The sequence below is a fragment of the Harpia harpyja genome, chromosome 14, assembly GCF_026419915.1.
Source record: "Harpia harpyja isolate bHarHar1 chromosome 14, bHarHar1 primary haplotype, whole genome shotgun sequence".
In the NCBI taxonomy this organism is placed as follows: domain Eukaryota; kingdom Metazoa; phylum Chordata; class Aves; order Accipitriformes; family Accipitridae; genus Harpia; species Harpia harpyja.
Window position 1 is genome coordinate 22,292,970 of NC_068953.1, and position 20,810 is coordinate 22,313,779.

General features: G+C 45.9%; 1 long non-coding RNA gene across 1 annotated transcript; it reads right to left on the reverse strand.

The window, feature by feature from the left end:
- Positions 1–3,597: 3,597 nt before the first annotated feature.
- On the reverse strand, positions 3,598–9,368 carry LOC128151043 (uncharacterized). Its single transcript, XR_008238266.1, has 2 exons — positions 4,428–9,368; positions 3,598–3,928 (listed from the first exon to the last, which is right to left on the reverse strand). It is a non-coding gene; the product is annotated as an uncharacterized LOC128151043 (long non-coding RNA).
- Positions 9,369–20,810: the final 11,442 nt, after the last annotated feature.

Consider the following 20,810-nt stretch of genomic DNA (forward strand, 5'->3'; position numbering starts at 1 on the left):
GCTGGCTAATTAGCTGGAGGGAGGGGAACGGGGATTGTGGCGGTAGCATTCATTACACAGAGACATTCAGGTTCCACAGGAACTGGGATCTGCCCGGTTAGTGCAATCCCAGGTTGTTTCTGCCCCCGCTGCAAGACAGGAGAGACTTTGGGAGGCAGGATCACACCCTGCATGGGTTCACTTGCCTCTTCTCCACTTGTATTTGCCACTATCCGGGGAGTCATCTCTGACGGGGAGAATAAATTGCCATCAGCTCTCCACAGCACTCCCACACCCTGGGAATGGTGAAATGGCATATCGGCTCAGGAAGCTGTGGAAAGACACAAAGGCCAGTAAAAGAAATGCAAGTAACCTGCACGTAGAATACCGCAGACAGCACTGGCGTTGAGGGCTGATGAGTGAGGGTCTACCCTGACTTCAGCAGTTTTTCTTTGCAAGCTCTCATGAAAATAAATCTATAATGCACACCATATGCAGTTTATGTGCCATTCAGTCTGGATATTTATTTTGAAAGACAAGAGTCTTTGCTTGGTTTCATTTGTCACTAAAAAGGAGAAAGAGGAGGCATAAAGCAAGCAAAAACAGAAATACTTTGACCCAAACCCAGAACATCAATGGCAGTAATTTCACCAAGTAACAGATATGAGTTTCATCCCAGGTATTAGTGTGCACTAGCTCCGAGGTGTTTGGCACCAGTACCCTTCAGAACAGCACTTGAACACACATCGAGTAAACCACACTGATGGCCAATGCCCATGAGCCAGGACACAAACCTCCATAAGCTGGTAGAAAGAAAATGAGAAGTTGTTGGGAGTTGAGGACTATACACCCCCTTGGGTCCTCTGACCTCACATTTCCAGAGTGAGAGTTGCTCCTTATTCACATCTCCCATATGTAAGCCCAGCCAGGTCAGAGCAAATTCCGTGTTGATTTAGCAGCATTTTACATTTACTTTGGACTCACTTTGTGCTGGTGTGAATAACTGCATAAGTATCAGGCAATCAGGGGAGCAAAGATGTGCAAGTAAAGCAAAATAAACCATACAAAAATCTGTAAAGGAACGGTTCCAAAAAGTCAGCCAGGTATTTTTGATCTACAGAAATTATGCATCTGCATTAAGTCTCGGTCTAGGTTAAAGTTGCTAGATAACTCTGCCGCAGTTCAGGTCAAAACTAAAAATCTCATATTGTGTTTCCCCTGTCAAGCGAAGGACAGTTTTGCAAAGCCTGTGTTTGTGGGAGTTTTCCACAAAGGGTTTCAGGCAACATAAAATGTTCCTGGCACCATTTTCAGCTGTGTGTCCCAGAGACACTTAACTCTGTACTTAATTCAGTTTTAATAGGCTGCGATTATATTAAATAAATACCAGCTGAACTGATTATTTAATACATAGTTATAGCTGTTTAACAGTCATGCAATTGACTGTTACATCTCAATAAATGTATGTTTTTCATCAATCACCTAGTATTTTATTTCACATCCCATAATTTTCCTATATAACTCTTGGACCTTCAAAGCATTGCTGGGGGTCACCCCAGCCTGCCGCGCCAGTCTCTGCAGTGGTAGCAGGAACATGCCCAAGAGCCGTTGCCTTTCCAGGGACTCATCGCAGGTTAGGTCACCACTACCTGCTTCCTTCCACCTCCTCCTTGCGTTTTCAGGTGATGTAAAATGCTTCTTCACATCCCTTCCAGCCTTGCCCAGCTGCTCCGCGCCGGTAAAGCAGCTGCATCTCTCCACCCCGGCACTGGCCTCCTCGCAGGAAGTCAGAGATCATTCTGCTCTCAACAGGCTGTAAGAGTTTAAAGCTTCAAGAGGTTCTAGAAATGTATAATCTGGATTTTATACTTTAAAATTCATAGTTCCCTGCCCATTGATGCTTTCCAACCGATATTTGTGTTTTCCCCTTCGTTATTGGTTTTGCCTGCAGCTCCTTTGAAGACATTTACTCAGCTAAAAGGCATCTTTATTGCAGTGCTGTGAGGCATTCGAAATGATCAGAAGATATATAAATAAGAAGTTGTTTCTAAAACCTGCATCTATTTGCAACCCAACAAACTGAATAACAAACTGTTACTAAAAGCACATTTGTTGAGGCCTGACAACTGCACAACAGATACATACAGTTTCTGCTGCAGAGTTGTTTACCCTAACTAATCACTTAACTTCTCAAAAGACAGCATCAAAATAAAAGTGATACATATCTGTATTTAATTACTTTCTGGTGTTATGACAGAAAAAATGGGGGGTTTAAGGGATACATTTTACAAAGGCTTTTATCAGAGCATCCGCAGAAACTGCAAGCAATGCCATTTCCATGTATTATAACAACTGAATTTCCATGCTCCACTAGAAATTTCAAGGTGCACAGTAAATAATGTGTTATTTGTCTGATTTGTGTATGCCATTGTAAGGTCAGTGAGCCTGAAAATATAGATGTCATTTGAAAAGTGGCAGAAAAAATTTAAAAAAAAAAAGAAAAAAAACGGTGTGTTTTTGGTGCTGCCTACCCTTTCGGAATAAAAAAGGCAAACCCCTTCACATTCCTGGCTGTCGTGAGCTGCACTTTCCTATTCAGACCCCAGCCTGCTGAAGCCGGTAGTTATAAATGCTCAAGAGCTAATAAACACTTCTCAGGATTTAGCACTGGAGAACCACATGGCAAGGAATAGACAATTCTTTGTTATCATTGTATGTAGCCCCTTCCTTAAAAAGCCCTGACATGACTTCTCAGGCAATAAATCAGTTTTCTTTTGCCAATGTGCTAAAGCCCATCTATGCACCATAAAAGCTTCCCCCCCCCCCCCCCATATTCCATATCCCTGTGATGGCTTTATTCACAAGCAGGCACATGTGCATGTGAAAAGAAAATGCAGATCTTGCATTTCTGAGTAATAATTCTTTTTGTGAGTTAGTACTCCTCAGACCAAGCAGAGAAGTCTCATCCTCATCCAGCCAGCACCATCTTTATTTGCTCTATATTTTCCTCACACTGTCACAGCTCTACACCGTTCCATCATATGGTAGAGGTATTAATTCACTATTTCCTGCATTATACAATCCCCACTTCCCTTCCAATTTTCTCACTCTAATGATGCTATAATAAAAAACAGAGGTAATAATGAAATTGGAAAATAGTGTAATTTCTAGCTGGCAAAGAGAGCTGCTGGAATAGAGTACAGCTCTGGAAGCTGCTTTGCTACTAGCTTATTAGATGAAGGTTTTGAACAGTGTTTGACTGACTATTCACGAACTGCCTCGAAAATCTGCCAAAGCAGCATTACTGGACCTCAAGAACAGCAGACCCAGGACTGACTAGCTGATGGTCAAAGCCAGGTAGACCAAAGAATCAACAGATGGGTGTTATATTCAATGTTGATGGAGAAATTCCCTCAAATAGGGCTTTTTTTGAGGTCGAGTTAGAACTGCTGTGTGCTCCAAAACAATAAGGAGTCCAAGATGTGGAGCTTGACTCTGCTTTCATGTTCCTCCTACTGCAACCCCACTGGCTGGTACTGCCATATCTCTGGGCATGGGCTTTGCTTCAGGGGAGCTACTCCTGATTGCACAGGAATAAACAGGATCTGAATCAGGACATTAAAATGAAGGTTTTAATGAGCAATTTGGAGATAACATTTAGTTTCAGCACACCCAGAGACACACCCTCCCCCATACACTCTGCCCCTCAGCTGCTTTTCAATACTTCATTCATGCACCCATGACAGTTCATTATACAGATGCCTTTTCCCAAAAGAAGTCCTCATGATGTGGTTAAAGATACTGATCTTCTGCCTGGCTTCAGCTTCCAGAACTCCTAATACCAGGGGAAATGGCATTTCAAAAGCTGGGCACTCTTGGGAAATGCAGTAATATCCTTCAAGCCTTATTTGCGGGCTGAGCTTGTCACTGGAGAAGTTATCCAGGCAACCTGAAATGCAACAGGTTGGTTTGAGCTCTGGACAGACGGTGTCTCAAAGTTGCACAGACAGTTACTGTAGTGCTATCTGGATGTCACCGAGAGCAGAGAATTTGGTGATTTAAAGAAAATCTGGGCATTTCCTACCCACTGCATCCATCAGCACTCTTCAGCCATACAAAGGAAACAGTAGCTTGGATCCTTTTCCCACCCAAGCAGAAGAAATACCCTCCTGCTCCTACTCTGCAGCCACAGAAGCAAACATGAGGAAGGGGATGCCATCTCCAGAAACAGTGACGTGCTACAAAGACAGCTTCTTGGTGCATAACCAACTAAATCAGGAGTGGAGAAGCTTAGCAGGTACCGAAGGAGGGCAGACCATGCAGGAGGCTGTCCCCAGCCCCAAGGACACCTGTTTCAAGGTCTCTGTTCCACAGGACCCTCAAGCTGAACCCCTGACCTCACTCTCATCTTCCATTAGCTCCCCCAGTTGTCTAATTTTACACCTCACCTTCCACCGTAGGAGAGCATTCAGGTTGAAGACACGCCCGGCACCAACCTTCTCCAGAGGAACAGTGTGTTTTCAGAGGAGAATGTAACTCCTCAGCTCTGTAGAGAACAGGACAGAAGCACAAGATGGGGGATCTCTTTTATGGACACCAGCTGGAGCATCCCTCATGTCAGCATGGGGTTAGTCCCACACAGCCCGCAAGGAAAAGGCGGACAGAGAGGAAGGGGGGACGTGGGCTCTCGTGCAAGCTTTGAGAGCTCACACTGAGCAGCCAGACCTCTATCTCATCCCGAGACACAAAATCCTCCTGTGGAAGAAAGTGGGAGAGCATTACTACTGCACTGAGCTGCCTCCGATGAAACAGGACCCTGCAGCCGAGCCCTTCAGTCAGTGCTGCTTCGCTACCTCCTGCAATTAGAGAGAGCTTCTGGGGCAATAAACAGCACCCAGCTGGTTGCAGCACAGCCCCGACCAGCCAGGTTTCAGTGTCTGGAGGCTTTTAAAGCTTTGCAAGCACGGACTTAACAGGGAGCTGCATTTACACAGGTGATGGTGAACTGCAGCTGGGAGGAGGGGGTGGCTGGCTGGCTGGAGCACACAGTGTTGGATGGACCCAGGGACACCAGATCTCTCACTGGTCAAAAGGTGGTTGGAGACGATATGCAGCCAATTCTGACTTCCAGCATGGGTGGAGTTGAGCTCCTGGGGAGCAGGAGGGTTACATACCTGGTGTCAATGCAAAAGAAAAGTGGCATCGTGCACCCCCTTCCCACGATAAGGGAGGAATGGATGTCCTGCACCCCATCATCCAGACCTCCTCACCTGGCTGTCAGCACTCTCCAAAGGTCTGTGCACCTGCAGCAGCGGCTACAGGAGAGAATATTCCCTGTAACAGGAAACAAATCCCAGACTGCATCAGGTACTCAGTACAGTGAACAGAAACACGCATCATCCATCTTTCCTCCAAAGGGAATTTTGTGCCACCACTTCTGCTTTTTGATCCAATAGCTGTCACCTGAAACTGCCAGCATTTCCAAGCACGACCGTGAAGGGAAAGGCAGTTGCTTGATGCAGCACTATTCAAAATCTGCCCAAATGCATGATGGATACAGTGTCTGAGTGCTTTGACCTTCAAACCTCGCCCTCAGCTTTTCCATAGTCTGTAGTCAGATATGATGGTGGTTTCATTTACTGGGGGTATGTGGGCAGAGATAGGTGTCTGTTGACTGATGGTATCAGGTTGCATAATTTGCTTTTAATTTATATCTGTCCTCCCAAAGAGTGCCTAGTGGGGGGAATAAGATAGATCTGAAGATAGAACAATGGCTTCAGGGCGGGAGGGATGTACAGAACATACAGTCCTCTCCTTGCAACACAAGTCAGCTTCTGCTAAATACCTGAACAGACATTAGCAGCTCCTGTGGGCTTCAAACTACCATTCAAGCCAGAAAATTATGCAGGTAGCCTAAGTGGTTAGAACCCAACTAGAACTGGTTTTGGAGCAGATATCAGGACACAGAGAAATCTGGGATTGTACTAAACTGCAAGCTTGTGCTGAAGTGACACTCAAGCATGCCAAGAGTCAAGAAACTAGAGACAAGGCAGGTGTACCAAAGCAAGAGCGAGGTCAGAGAAAGGCTCAGTCACACAGGACCATCCTGGAAAACTCCCTGGCTTTTTGAAAGGGGACCCTGAACAAAGAAGGCCAGCCTGGCATGGTAGGGCAGGTTGGCTGGGACCAGGGACAAGGACAGCCATGTCAGAAAGCAGAAATTGGCCATTAGAACAAAGCGACTGGGAGCAAGACCCAGGAGAACAGCTACAGAAAATAGCACATTGCAAATGCAAGAGCAACTTGTGGGATTGCCCAGCATCTCTGCCAGCAACAGGGACTGGCTAGTCCCAGGCCTCACAAGATTGGTCTGAAATTAGTTCACTGGACGATCCTTTCCAGACCTTGATTAATAAGACAATCTCTTCTCTTCACTTGTCAGCCACACAGTTTGTTGTGTTTCATTTACAGCTCCTTCCAGTCTGCAAACACAAGAGCAGCTTGTGTTTGCAGAGATTAGCAACCTGTGTTAATTAATCCTGAGACGTTGCAAGTTTTCTCAGCCTTTGTAGACAGTCACACCTGACCTCTGCATCTGCAGAATGACTCCCCTCTTTTAATGCACTTATCACCAGATTTCATTGCAGCTGTATTCAGCCATCCTGCCTGTGCAGGCTTGGCTCTCTGGCAGCAGGCACATGTTGTTTCCTTCCTCTGAACTTACCCTTTCCACACACATCAGCAGCTCGCCTTCCTCTGCATGAGGGGAAGGATACAGGCACTGCCCTGCACCTTCATGTGTGCAGCCACCCGTTTGCATGGGCATATGAGTAATATTAAATTAAATTACAATGGTAAATGATCTCTGTGCCGTTTGTCCCTTCAGCATCCCTGCCTGGATACAAACAGGAAAAGTATCTGCATCTTCTCCGTCCCGAGGCCCACTTATATTGCAGGGATGATCAGCTGGCTGTTTACTTTCTCTATAGCTGCTTTTTAATGGCAGTGACCAACACATAAAGTTTATTACCTGGATTTAAGTTGTCCTTGTGCCCAAAACAGCAGTAGTGCATTTAACACACCTGGATTCCCCGCTTTGCCATTCAAGGCTTCCCTGGACTGAGATTCAGTTTACAGCTGACAAGAACCCTATACTCTTTTGGACTGCAGCACACCAAATAATCATTCACACACTGGATTAACTGCTCTGAATCCAAGTAAAGACAGGGAACCAGTATGGAGAAAGCCCCATGTAAACCAATTGTTCATGCAGTTTGATTTCATTGTAAAGCCTCTGCTCACATCAAGGCTTAGCTGGGATCCAAATGCTTATTTACAGTGCAATACTAATTAGGGTAAACCTAACTATCTTAAAGAGTCAGGGAGAAATATTCAAAATAATTTTAATAGGACTGCTGGTCACTCCCAGCTCCATCCCTCACAACGGAAGGAAGGAGGAGGCCTTTTCCCCCCACTGTTTGCAGACACACTCTGGTCCTGCAAGCAAAGCATGGCCAGCAAGGAAAAAAAATCCATCCCAACATCTGAACCTCTCTGTGCCTTTGACAACTAATTTGACTCACTACCTTATTACAAAGCACAGCAAGACTATAGGTAGAACTGAAAGGGAGCCCAAGACCAGCAGAGAATTTGAGCTCCAGAAAGTAACTGCCACTTAGAAATAAAACAAAAATGTTTAGAAATAAAACAAAATAAGGAAACAGTAAGATCCAGAGCAGGATCACTACCTTATGAATACTCATCAGACCCTGAATCCCCATACAGCAGGTGAACAAGCCATCCAAGGGACATAGCTCTGCGAGAGGATGGGCAGCCCCAGGAGCCCCGGACAACACTCAGATGTAGAGAACAAAACTGGAATTTAAGCACAGCTAGCCAGGAGGTCAGACTGGATCATATAATAGTGGTCCCTCTTAGTCTTGTGCTTGGTGAATGTTGGATCCTAACAGTGGGTCTCCCAATGCGAAGGTTTGCTTCATACACAAGTGAGCCTCAGGAGAGGTGGGATGGAGTAAGCTACACTCTGTGTGAGATAAGGTTGATATCCAGCACTTCCATTTGGTTATTCAAATCTAGCAACTGTGGGAAACCCTTAGAAAATTCTCCCTGGGGTATCTCCACTAGTTACCTAGAAACCCAGACTGAGTTTTATGAGCAGAAAATATGTTGGGAGGCATGTTTGCCTCATCTGCTTTAAAAAGGAGCTATTTTCCCCTTTTCCCCACCCAGTAATTTCATTAGTCGAGAACTATTTATGGGCTTTAACCACCCCTCTCTTCTTTGCAGCCTGGATTTCCCAGCCGCAAGAACATCCCGGCCCCTTTCACTTCCAGCATTATAGCCTCACCCAGAAGTAATCTGTACAAGCTTCCGTGGTATCTACAGGGCTTTCTGTGAATAAGAAACCCTTTATGAGCCTAATACCTCTGCATGCTGTCCTGAGACCTCAGAGAAACCTACTTTTAAGATGGATTTTGCCTGGGGGGGAAGCCCTACCAAACCTACTGGGATTAAATTCCAGACCATAATTGAACCCAGTGAGTTTTTCAGTTGATTGTCCTCTCCTTTTGTCCAGGATCTTGCTGAGCTTTCTTTGCAGCCTGTTTGCTGAATATAACAGAGCAAACAGCCCAGCAGCCAGCACATTACCCCTGCGCACCAAGCAGGGCTTTCGCATTTCATTCATCATTTATGGGTTGCAGGAGTGATTTCCCAAAGTTAGTGCATCACCTTAACGAAGCAAAGGGGGCTCAGTGGCAGGGAGGGAGGCGAGCATATTAGCCTTTCACCTTTGGAGGCCTCGGCTCAAATCCTGGCTCAGGTTACAAAAGAAAGTGAGTCTGATGGGCTCTAACCACCATTTGCAGGGCAAAACTGCCTCCCCAAGCAACCAGGCCAGCAGAGATGTGTTACACACCACACTCGGCCCCAGCACCCCATGCCCCTGCATAGGACACCCACACTGCGGCTTCGCTGCCGGGGGACCTTGACCAGGCTGATAGTCTCGTGGCTGCAAATTGCCACGTCTCTTACGAGCATTGCAAAGGCAAGCAGCATCGGAGGCAGTGCAGTGTGAAGGTGAAGGCAGGCTGGGTAACATTTCCACATTTATTTGCTTTCCCCTGGGTTCAATGACCTTTCTTCTACAGTCTAACTGGACCAGCTTAAAATTTACTGACCCTTTCTCTCTTTGTCATTCTGCTTCTCTCTGTGACAGATGGTGCAGCTAAACTATAAGTTTTTTCTGTACTTTTAACTATAAAATAGCTAGGATCATCACTTTTCTTTGGGGGGCTCTGTTTTATGTGGAGCTGAGCTGCTGTGGAATTTATTTCTTTAATTACACCAGAAAGAAGAAAAAGAACTGATTCGGGGGGGGGGGGGGAACAGGACCAAAAATAATCTCAAGCTCTTCAGACTGTTCCTGGAGATAAGACTGAGCTTGACACTCAGAAATGTATTTTTAGAAAGGAAAAGTTTTACTATTCTTCCTTATATTTAACCGTAGCCACCAGCTATGAGTTTCTGCAACAGCCTTCCAGGAAGAATATCAGGGACAAAAATACAGCTTTAGACATGAAGGTAGAGCAGTTTAATGAAAGGTTAAGATGTGGCTGCCAACAGGAGAGCTGGGTTTTTTAATTTATCTGAGATGTGGCCTACTTAGGGATCTGAAGTAAGTTTAAATTACTTGCATCTATAAAATGCTCTGGTTTGATTCAGAAAGAAGTGAAGCTAAGATGTTCTTCCAAACCAGCTGGCACTCTCAAAGAGGACATCTCCTTCCAGGGACAGTAGACTTCCGAGCACTTCCATATTTTCTGCTTCCTGACTTCAAGAAAAATGGGATCACTGAGGTTTGATGCATGGTGAGGGTAAGCATTCAGATGTAAGTAGCTGCACCAGTGAAGGATGGGGTTCAGGAGAACAGTTAGAAGTGGGCTGCGTAATCGAGTTATCAGCCAGGTTTGTCTCTTCACCCATTCTCAAGGCCAGACTCAGCCACCATACACAAGATCAGTTCCTACACTTGTGTTTTAGGAAGAGCCAGTCAACCTCAGATAGATCAAGCACGCCAGAGGCTTAGCCCTCCCTCCAGCACATACCTCCAGAGGCTTAGCAACTGCTCATACAAGACCTTCATGTCCTGTGCAAGCTTAGACCTTACTCAGTCAGCCCACTGTGGGTACTACTCAGCAGACCTGCATGTTGGATACAGACAACCTAGAGCCAACCAGTGTGAACAGAAGGTCTGTGAGTTTGGGGGTCCAGTCTTTTGAACCCACTCATCTGACCATGAAGGCACACCATTGAGGCTGAGCATGGATGAGTGAGTTTTCCCTGCCATGGCTCACGTCACTGCTGTTTTGTGGGAGGTAGAGACCACCACGGCTGCCAAGCAGATACAACCCACTGGTGCTATTTTCACTTTAGGTATTTCTTTTCCCTTCATGGAGGGGAAAAAACAAATACAAGGCCCTTTGCACCTGGTGAGGAACGGCTGTTTGTTTAGACAGCCAAATGAAGTCATCACTGAGAAATGATGCCCTCACACCCCCTTTAATACTCACTTGCCAGAAACCATAATGGAGTGAAATGACCCATCACCATCCGCAGCTGTCTGATATAACCAGGAATGTTTCTGCCACCTCCTCCTCCATCTCTTCTAACCATACAAAAGCCAAACTGTCCTTATTGTTGTCATTTAACAACAACAACAACAACAATCACCTCCCCAGGATGAAATGGAGCTGGAAATTACTGCCTAACTAATTTTCCCTGCAATTTGCCCTGGGAACCTTCTAATGAAGGCTACAGCACCTGAGCCTTCTCTGCTGTGGGGTCTGGCCAAGCACTACACCAACCCCCAGCCCAAGCAAAGTTGCCATAAAGCAGCTCCATGCTTTAACGCCACTCTGCTCCTCAAGACAAATGGAAAGCTAAGCATTTTTAATCTGCATTTTAAAACAAAGGCTTCTAATATCCAGACTATTAACTTGGCTATGAGGCTTTCACAGCAAAACTTGTTACCCACTATGTGTTTTGTTGTCATTAAGATATATTAAATACTATTCATTGTGATGCCTTGCTATTATGCTATTTGGAGACTTGCCACAAGCCCACTTCCGCCCAACCTGTATTATGCTGTGAACCTTGGAGGCATTTTAAACATCTCGTGCAAAATTCATGAGCATGAAAAGGAGCCTGTCTATATCTCCAACTTCTTGAGGGGCTGGGAAGCCTTCCTGAAACCCAACTCAGTTCAGGGCTGATCCCTTGCAGCTACTACATCTCAGTCCAACCAGCCAAGCCCCCCACTCAAGCCCAGATGATTACCACACTCTATATGCACCTTCCTTCTAATGAATATAGGCTTACGGACATCTCATGCATTATTTACCAAAGTGTGCTTATTATGATTGCAATGATTTAAGGCAGTTTGTTACAGGCGCAGCTCTGAGTGATTGCGATCAATAGAAGAAACAAGAACAAGCCAATCTGCATGGAACAACAGTCCTGGTCCTTAGGGGCTATGCTTCCCTGATTAACCCTTCCCATCCTGGCAGCAAAGAGGCTAGTCCTTGTTTGATAGACGCAAATAGTTGGTTACCCTCCCTCTTGCCCTCCCCACCTCAGTCAAGGGTGAAGAGGCATTCAAAGGGGTTATGCAGCTCCTCCAGCTGTTTCGTGGGGCAGGATCCCACATGCTGGCACAGCATTCCTCCTGGTATTTAATGTGTACCTTGGATGTGGCTATAATCTACTCATTAGTGTATGTTGTGCCTCCACCTCCAGGCCCCATACAAAGCCTCCATCTCTTTTCCCAGATACAGATTTAGAAACAGTGGCTGTTGCTGCTAGCTGGGGAGATCCCAGGTTCAACCCCTGAGGATGACTGAGGTAGTGTGTATGAAGCAATTACTGCAAACAAGTAGCTGGACACTGATCCTGCCTGCATGAAAGGCAGTGGGAGCTTTGTCAGCAAGAACTGGAGGGAGGGAGGGATGTGGAGCAGTTTTGTGACTTCCCAGGTTTAAAGATGGAGAGGTCCCAATTCTTTGCACCTGCTACCTCCTAATATACAGAATTATTGTTCAACATTTGTTCTGTGCACCCTGGGAGCTGGACCAGATCTCTGAAGTGGTCAGGACAACATAGTGATGTTGCTGTAATGTCCTGCCACAATAGTGTGAGGTCTCAAATGCCAGAAACTTCTCCCCTGTACCACAGGGAGCAGGTAGCTATAACCTCTGGACAGGGTAGCCCAAGGAGTGTGGTTTTAAGGGCAACCAATAAACACTGCTCTAGATTTATCCCAAAACTCCTCACACAAGGTGAGTCTAGAGATGTCCTTCCACGAGTACACAACTTATCTCAGTCCGGTGCCTTGCTTTGACATGGGAGCTTTGGATCGGACCCAGCACACAGGAAATATATTCATTACTTCAAAGGAGAAGCAAACAGGATGTCTGGACAAAGCACCAAATAAAAGGCTAATGACACAAATGGCTATTTAATACAATGACTTCCTCTGATTATCCTATAAGGAAACACTTCAAATGCTGTCCATTTTGTACACCCTGCATCATTGTAATATGCTTCAGAGCCTGGGAGGGAATTTTCCACACTGTGCACTGGTAAGGTGGGGCTGTGCTCTTACCTGCCTGCTGCAGATGAGATGGTATGGCGCACACAACCTGCGTGAGCTGCTTGGGGTCCTGGGAAGCTCTGCCAAGCAGCAGGATGGTAGCCCAATGGAGCAGCACCCTTCCTCCTCCCCATCACCTGCTTAGCAGCCCCAGCACAGGGAGAAGGGTGACGAGGCATCCCTGCAGTGGCTGTTCAAGTTACAAAGCTGTTCCTGGTGATAGAGAGGAGATCAGAGTTACATTTTCCCTTCTGCTCTATCCCCATCATAGCCAGCAAAGCATCAGGAGCTGGGGATAACACTGCTTGGGTTCAGTCTCCAGACTCAATCTCTCCAGGACTGTCCCATAGCCTGAGCCATCCCCAGGGCAACTCTGTGCTGGGGGTCACTGAACAAACAGAGTTTAACTGAAATCCCTGCTGAGATTAAACCAAGACAGGGTTTCATTAGCACAGCACTTGTTCCGCATGCTGCTGCTGATCTCTCCGGAGAAAAGACAACTGAAGCCTTTTGCTTTATAGGAACTGGGGGGAACAGACAAGAACAAAAAAGTTCAGTTTAAAAAAAAAAAAAATTGTTTCCAGAGTCACCGTGACCTGATGATTGCTTTGAGTTAAACTAAATCCAACCCAACATAATTGGCCAATAGGCCAGAGACAGTGATATGTAGGAAAATTAAGATTAGATTCCTTTTTGCTGGAGAGAGAAGCCTGAAAAACTTCTCTGCAGCAATTACTTTTGATTTCTCTTTGACTTTTTTATGTGAAAAATTCAAGTGAGAATTGAGCTCTATATGGTTACTGAATAGCAAAATAATGACACCATTAGGAACACAAAGCTGAATGATTGAGGAAAGTTCCTTTCTAGTTTAAACTCATAGGTTTTGTTAACAGTTATTTCATTCCAGTGCCTAGCCAGCACTTTGTTTAAAAGAGGTCTTTGTTAATATTTTGATTAAGTTAATAAACATTATTAGGCAAACCTGCCTCTACACAGCCAAGGAAGACCTCCTAGCAAAATCAGAAGAGAACATCTGACAGTCCTAAAAGTTCTAAGATAAGGAAATACACAGAAGAAAAAAAAGGAAATTCCCTCAACCTGAGTAGTCTTTAACCATTCTGGCAAAATTAATTACATAAATAAAATGAAGACTAATTAAACAGCAAATTTCATTACAGGCTGTTTTCAAGGCACTGTTCTTCCAATAAAGGAAATCTAGAGTCTGGGGAGAAAGAAGAATATTTTCTAATGCCTTTTGAAGCCTGACTTTCTTCCAGCAATTTATACACTGTTTGCTGGGATGATTCCACAAAAAAAAAAAAAAAAACCCAAACAAAACCAAACCCCTCTTCTTCATTTCTTAGCAGCATCCTTCGGATAAAACTTGTTTTTCTGATGCAATAAAGAAAGTTTTGACCAGTACAGCCATCACTGTTACTAATCAGACACTGGTATCTTTGTACAAGGGGTGAATTATAGTTATTTCTGTATCAGTGATGCAATAGCAGTTTTCAACCCAACTTGAGTTATTCCCAAGCTCAAGGGAAAGAGGTTCATTCAATCCCATCTTTGCTGTACAGCTGCTTTAGGAAAGAAGCCAGTTAGTGTTCCATTCCAGGCCAAGAAAAATAATTTTCAGGGATGAGATAAGACAGAATTTGATCCTATGTTTACAGCTCCCATTGCAACTAAGGCCAAGCTAACAGACCTGTGGGAAAGCCTCGTTGTTTCACAGACCATAGGTGTCACTGAGAGCACAGTTTGCCCCAAAGGGCTAACGTTCCTCCCTAATGCCTTTCCTGGAGCAACACAAGGTATTAACTGGTCTCATTATTTGATAGCTCAAGCTCCCTATTGATTCCCATCTACTGCTGACACTAAGAAATTACAATTAGTTGCAGTTAGTTTTCACACTAGGACAAGACAGCTGGCAGCTGCCTTTAGCAGGCAGAGGGAAAGCCTACAGCCCCATTACCTGCTCAAGTAGACCACCACCAGTGGAGAAATCAAGATGCAAATTCAGGAAACCACCTTCATTCAGACTCAAGGTCACCTCTTTCTTCTCCCACAAGGGCCCTAGACTCCATTGCCTCCTCCAGCCTGGGAAATAAACTCCTCTTCCTTCACAAACAACCCATTTCAACAGGCAGCAGCTGATGCTCGGCCACTTACTAGCATCCACCTCCAGCTGCTGGCTGATCACACAGCAGAGGAGGTTAAGTGTCACTGGAGCTTAGCAGCAAGATTGGACCTGCCCTTCTCCAGCTGCATCCGTTGTGCTCCTGGGGCTGGGCCAGGCTCAAGACAGAGGATCTGATGGGGTGGAAAAGGAAATTCTGTGCATTCCTCATCCGTAGCCTACATGCCAAGTGAAATGCAGCAATGAGCAGTCAGACCGGAGCGCTTGTCTGAGGCTTCATTCTAGCTGCAAAAATTGCAATGTGTTTAAAGCAATGTTATTGAGTTGGGTCCAGAGAAACCAGGCTGCTAGGGTTATGAAATCATTAGCCCTCCAGTACTAGTGCAACAGGTGAAATGTTAGGAGGAGCATAAATCCTGGGATACACCCTCTAAAGACTGAATTCTGGCTTAGGAAAAACACCTGCTCTGTAATGTTCTGAGCATGTGATTTTAATTTTCTTTGACCTTTTCATGTCTGTCCTTAGCCAGGCACAAAAATATCCTCCTCAGAAAAATTTCTGCCTGGAAATGATGGTCCTTTTTCCCCAAGTCCTTTTAAAGGGATGAAAATTGCTTGTCTTCCAGAAATATGCTGCTATGAACAAGCAATGCATGAACTGCCTGTTCGGAAAAAAAGCATGTTCTGCAGGGGGAATTCTCTCAATGCTCTTCCATGCTCATACCAGCTATAGCCTAACAAACACCACTGTAATGAAACTAAAACATGACAGCAGGAAAATTCAACATACATGTAATGTGACCTTGATAATTAACAGTTGAAAAATCCAGCTTTTGGTTCCCCGCTCCCTCCTGCCAGTGCATTATTAACTTTGTAAATGGAAATCTCCCATGAGCAAAGGCATGGCTGCTCATCACAGTGTCCTGACAAATGCTTGTGTGAGTAATTTCCCTTCATTGCCCGATCTACCTTCAGGGTTTTTTGGGGGGGAACCGTACTCCATCCTCACAATAACACCAGCTCCTTTATTTCATCCCCCAAAGCCCTGTGCAGTTTCCTGGGGTGTCCCAGATCCAGGTCACATCCCCTCAAGAACTGTCCACCCCAGTTAATTTTAATCCCCCAGTGCAGCTGGGGCTCTGTGGGCATGAAGAGCATAAAAGACATAAGAAGTGCATCACTGTTATAAGAAGTGCTGGAGAAGGGTCTGCCCAACACGCATGCCCAGGGGTGCCTGTCAGGTATCCAGCGTGCAATCAGACCTTTAAAACTTCCAGCTTGAGGGAGCTGGAGCCAACAATACTCATGCCACAGGGAGAAAACTCTCATCCCTCATAAAACATAACCTGTGCCTTCCCACCCCAGCCCAGCAGCCAAGACATTGGCCAATACCACCATGGCACCTCATCCATACCATCCATGGCTGCTGACCTGGATGGGGCATCAGCTCTGGTCCAGCACAGTTTGAAGAGAGCTCACACTCAGGTTTGAGACCAGGCATTTCTGGCAAATCTACCTCTGATTCAGCAACAACATTGGGTTTGGAGACCTGGCTTTTGAAAACTCACCAGCTCAGCTAAAATCACTAGGGAACAGAATATGTCTGGGAGATGGTGCCAACAGCCAAAGTGAAGCAAACTGCTCAGAAGAGTCTTTCAGGAAGCTGATGGAGCTGTATTGGCATTGCCCACACAATGTTTTCTTCACCACAAAAACAATGTTTCTGCCATTGCTACCGCTAATTTCACTCCGTCACATGTAAAACAGCTCCTGCCTTTGTAAATCTGTTTCCTGAAAGGGTTTATAACCCTCCCATTTGCACCATTCAGTGTGGGACTCGCTTCAAGCCATACAGCAGGTACATGAACCCAGATCCTCTCAGTGGTCACCTCCAGTTCCTGCTGTCACATCTGCTCGGAGGAAGGTGCAACCCTCTTTGGACACCAACCCACCCCAGCACTACTGCAACCCAAGAAGGAAGATGAACTTCAGGAGGGAAAAGCTGAGAAAAGCAATATGTGAGGCACCATTACAAGGCAAATTCTCCAGAGCTCTCCGTACTATACGTATCGAACTAGAAGTACCATAGCATAAATTATCCCCTAGCAGTTGACCTAAAAACATTTCTGCCTCCACAGGAGGAACAGTTTCAAGCCGAGATGACCCTGAGCTCAAACAGGTCAGGCTGGGTGCATTGGCCTGGTAAGAGAAATGGGTCACAGATCAGTGGGGAATCCAAGTGTGCAGGAGGTAGTAGGTATGGATGTCACATGGGACCCTTTGTCCATCAAAAGGCTTAGTTAGCAGCTGTAGCTGATGTCAGTAGCAACGTACTTCATACATTCATGCTGGCTAAATGGCTTTCGGTGTTTAAACTTGCCTGCACCGATGCTTCTTTCAGCTGGATATGATACTCTCAACATCCTTCCAAAACCATAGTTGTCTCCTACAAACTGAAGTTAGTCTCCATTCAGTGCTGGTTTCTGCTGAAACGCTGCTCAAGCTCAAGTTCATGTTCCTCTAGCCTAAATGGCCAATGTAAAACTCTGGCATAAATATCAGCAACAACTTGTGTTCCTTGGGTAGAGTGGAAAACTCCCCAGGAAGGATAATGCCTGTGGGTGCAGGAGGCAGAGCTCGTGCTGCGTCGCCACAGGGTTCAGTCTTTTGTTGAAGGACAAGTGACACAAGACCCGCAGCTTTTCTTCCACGTTTCTTCACAGAAAACAGTTGTGATCCAGGAACAGCCTTGCAGCACATGTGCTGAGGGTAAACAACTGCATTACTTTTAAAACAGTGCAAACAGGGGTAAGATAACATGGACCGAACTCCATGTCCTAAAAGGGTTTTTCCAGCCCTGTGTCCTATGGTCCCATTCCTTTGACCTTGCCTTTCTAACATTAACACATACCACACATTTTTCAAAAAGCAACCAGCAAAATGAGGTATTTCACTGCATTTGATCCTCCCTGGGAGAGAGGAGAACAAAAACTCCTAATGCACGTTAATCCCATCACCAGAGCACTGCTGAAAGATGGTTGATACTTGGGATAGCAGCACTTGCAAGGGATAGGAAAGCCTATAGTCTTATAAATGCTCCCACATCCCACCCCAGCAGTGGCTGCTTATCAGTGGTTGGTGAAGCGATTCTCAAATATAATTTGTCCAGCATAAATAAGTCCATAGCAAGGCTCATTCATGATCACAAAGCATGCAGCCCCATGGTTCGGACTCCACAATCTGCCTGTGTAACGTGTTGCACTGGGCACAAAGGTGGCCCAGCAGTTTGGGTGATGGATAGCAAACGCACACTGCTCTGCACATTTTGGGTCAAATCCCCTCCTCAGCAGGCACCCTTGTGCCTCTGTCTCAGGAAAAACCCAGAACGAGACAACTTGCATCCATGGAACCTTCATGAGCCACTTGTCTAGGGGAGAAGAAATCCTCTAATAAATACAATGAAATACAAATAAACACAGTCTAGATGAAGGGTGACACCTTCAATGGGAGGAAGGGAGAGTCAAGCAGCAATTTCCATCCTGGGGCTGGGGCAGGTGGCAGCAGCAGCCGCCGGGGCTGCGTACAGACTTGTCCTCATTTTTGTCCTTTGACCCTCTCCCCCCCAGCAGCTGAGCCTTGTTTACTGGCATTTTGGCAGCCCATCTCCTGTTTCCATTAACCCTCAGAGGAGGTGGGAGGGAGATAAAGGAACAGGCTTGTCACGCCGGGCGGTTGGTACTCTGCACAAAGGGCAGTGGGCTGCTCTCAGGCAACACCATGGGGAGAGGCTGAGCCAATATTTATCGATGGGGGAAGCATGGAGACAGCAACTTGACATGGGCTTGCTGCTTTGCCTGGTACACAGCACACTGGGAGAGACAAAGCATTTATAACAACTCTGAAGTCACCAGCTTTGCCTCTGATGTCGCACATCTGGGGGGGCTTTCGCTGTTCTGACGATTAGACAGACGGTGTCAAAACTAGCCCCACTCTGCCCTCGGGCTGTGTTTATTCAGAACAGGGATGAGACATTTTCAGAATTCCTCCACTGAGTCTGACCTTGTAAGAGAATAAAGTCCAAAGGATGTGTCCCCCACAAATGACACCATGGAGACTTCAGTGCTCCTGGACAAACATGCCCCATGGATAAATCCAAGAGTTTAACATAAAAACAAAGGGGAAATATTGTTCTGCTGACAGTCAGAGCCACTGAATCCAACTGATCTGAGCCACTTCTGGCCAAACAAATCAGAGATGAATGATACCTGCTACAGGCAAGAAGGCACATCACCCATTCTCCTTGTTCCTTCTGATAACACTGCAGTTACTACAGCATGGCTGGTACCCGGGCTATAGCTCAGGGTTATTTGTGGGGACAGTCCTGAGCCATCCCAGCTGTGGACCAGGCCAGTGCTGCACTGTGAATGCCCAAATAAACCCTGCTCCAGGGAGCTTGCATCTAGGAAAAGCCCTCCCAAATCTTCACGTTTTCAATCCATAGTGAGAAATGAGCTCTGCTTACCTGGAAGATCATCAAGTTTTAGATTTGGGATATTTATATTTATGGAGTTTGGTGTTTCTCTTCTTTTTTCCTTTTTCTTTATGGAATCTATTGTTAGCAACAAAGAAGAAATTTCATCTTTGCAACACTGCCAACTGCAAGGCATCAGGCCTTGTTTTGGAGAAATCCCATTAACCATTTTGCGAGATAGATGCTGAACCTAATGACAAGCTGCCGTACAGTTGTTCAGCATGGATAGACAGACAGACTATATCTCCTTTTACTCCGTAAGTGTTTCAGTCCAGCTGCAGTGAGTCAGCCTGGCTTAGCCATGGGTATATTTGTCATACAGGGACCTGAAGGACAGTGAAGGGCACAGATTTATCATTATTCCTGCAAGTACAGGTTCAGCCTGCCCAACCTGTGACTGGGAATTACCAAATGCCAAAAAGAACAAATTGAGGATTAAAAGGACCCCTCAGTCCCTGCGATGTCCTGCTTTGCTGCTGGCCCCAGGGACTGATTACTCCCCTTCTCTTTGTCTCTGATCCGGACTTGGGCAGGTGGCGAGGCACTCGCCAGATCAGACAGCAGCCTTCCCTGCTGCCCTGCAAGCATCAGGGTGCTGATGAATATCCATCTAATTGGAATTAGAGATTCTCCAGGCCAGCCCTCCAACTGGAGAAATTAGCTAGTTTATTCCAATAAATATGCTAATATGGTGGGCTTTGTGAAGGGCGAGAAATTCCCATTGTCATTCAGAAGCAATTTGTAGCGGATTTGAAGCCTTTGAAAAGGTGATGTGCTGGTGGCTGGGTTTGTATAATACCCATCGCCGAAATTCACAGCTGAGCATTCTTCACCTCCATATGCTTCAGTGCTGCCCAATTTGTATTCCTCCGGTGAGGAGGCACTGGAGCAGAGCAGCAAGCGATAGCGAGCCACCAGCAACAGCGAGGGGAGGGTGCCTGGTCCCAGGGAGGGGGACATCACAGCCATGCCATGGGCTCCACGCTGGGCTGCCAGGGATGGGGATGCTAGGCTAAACTCTCTGCTGGGGTGGGAAGCCCACAGACTGAAAAAAGCTGCTCTGGGGGAGAAGGGTCTTAGATGCTTTCACCCAGCAGTATTAACTGTTTAATGCTTCTTCAGGGCCTTCATGCCATTTTGCTGGGATTGAGCTCCACGCAGCTCCTTTGCTTTTTGGAGCTCCAACTTCCTTTACTCTTTATTTCCAGATTTACATCACCAACTCTGGAAGTGATTGAGACTGAATTTAACACCATCTCTCCAGAACACCACCAAAATCCTTAACTGAACTTTCCCATTGAATTTAATTTTTCCCCAACACTCTCTCCTCAGATTCAGCCTTCCGAACTGAAGACTATACAGGCCGATGTCTTGCTTGAGGCACCTAATGCAACTGAATTATTTAGGGAGGCTTAGGTCCTCCAAACTTGGCAGGTGACATTTTATGGACCTTCTAGCCAGACTTGCCTCTAACATACCAGTCTCTGCAG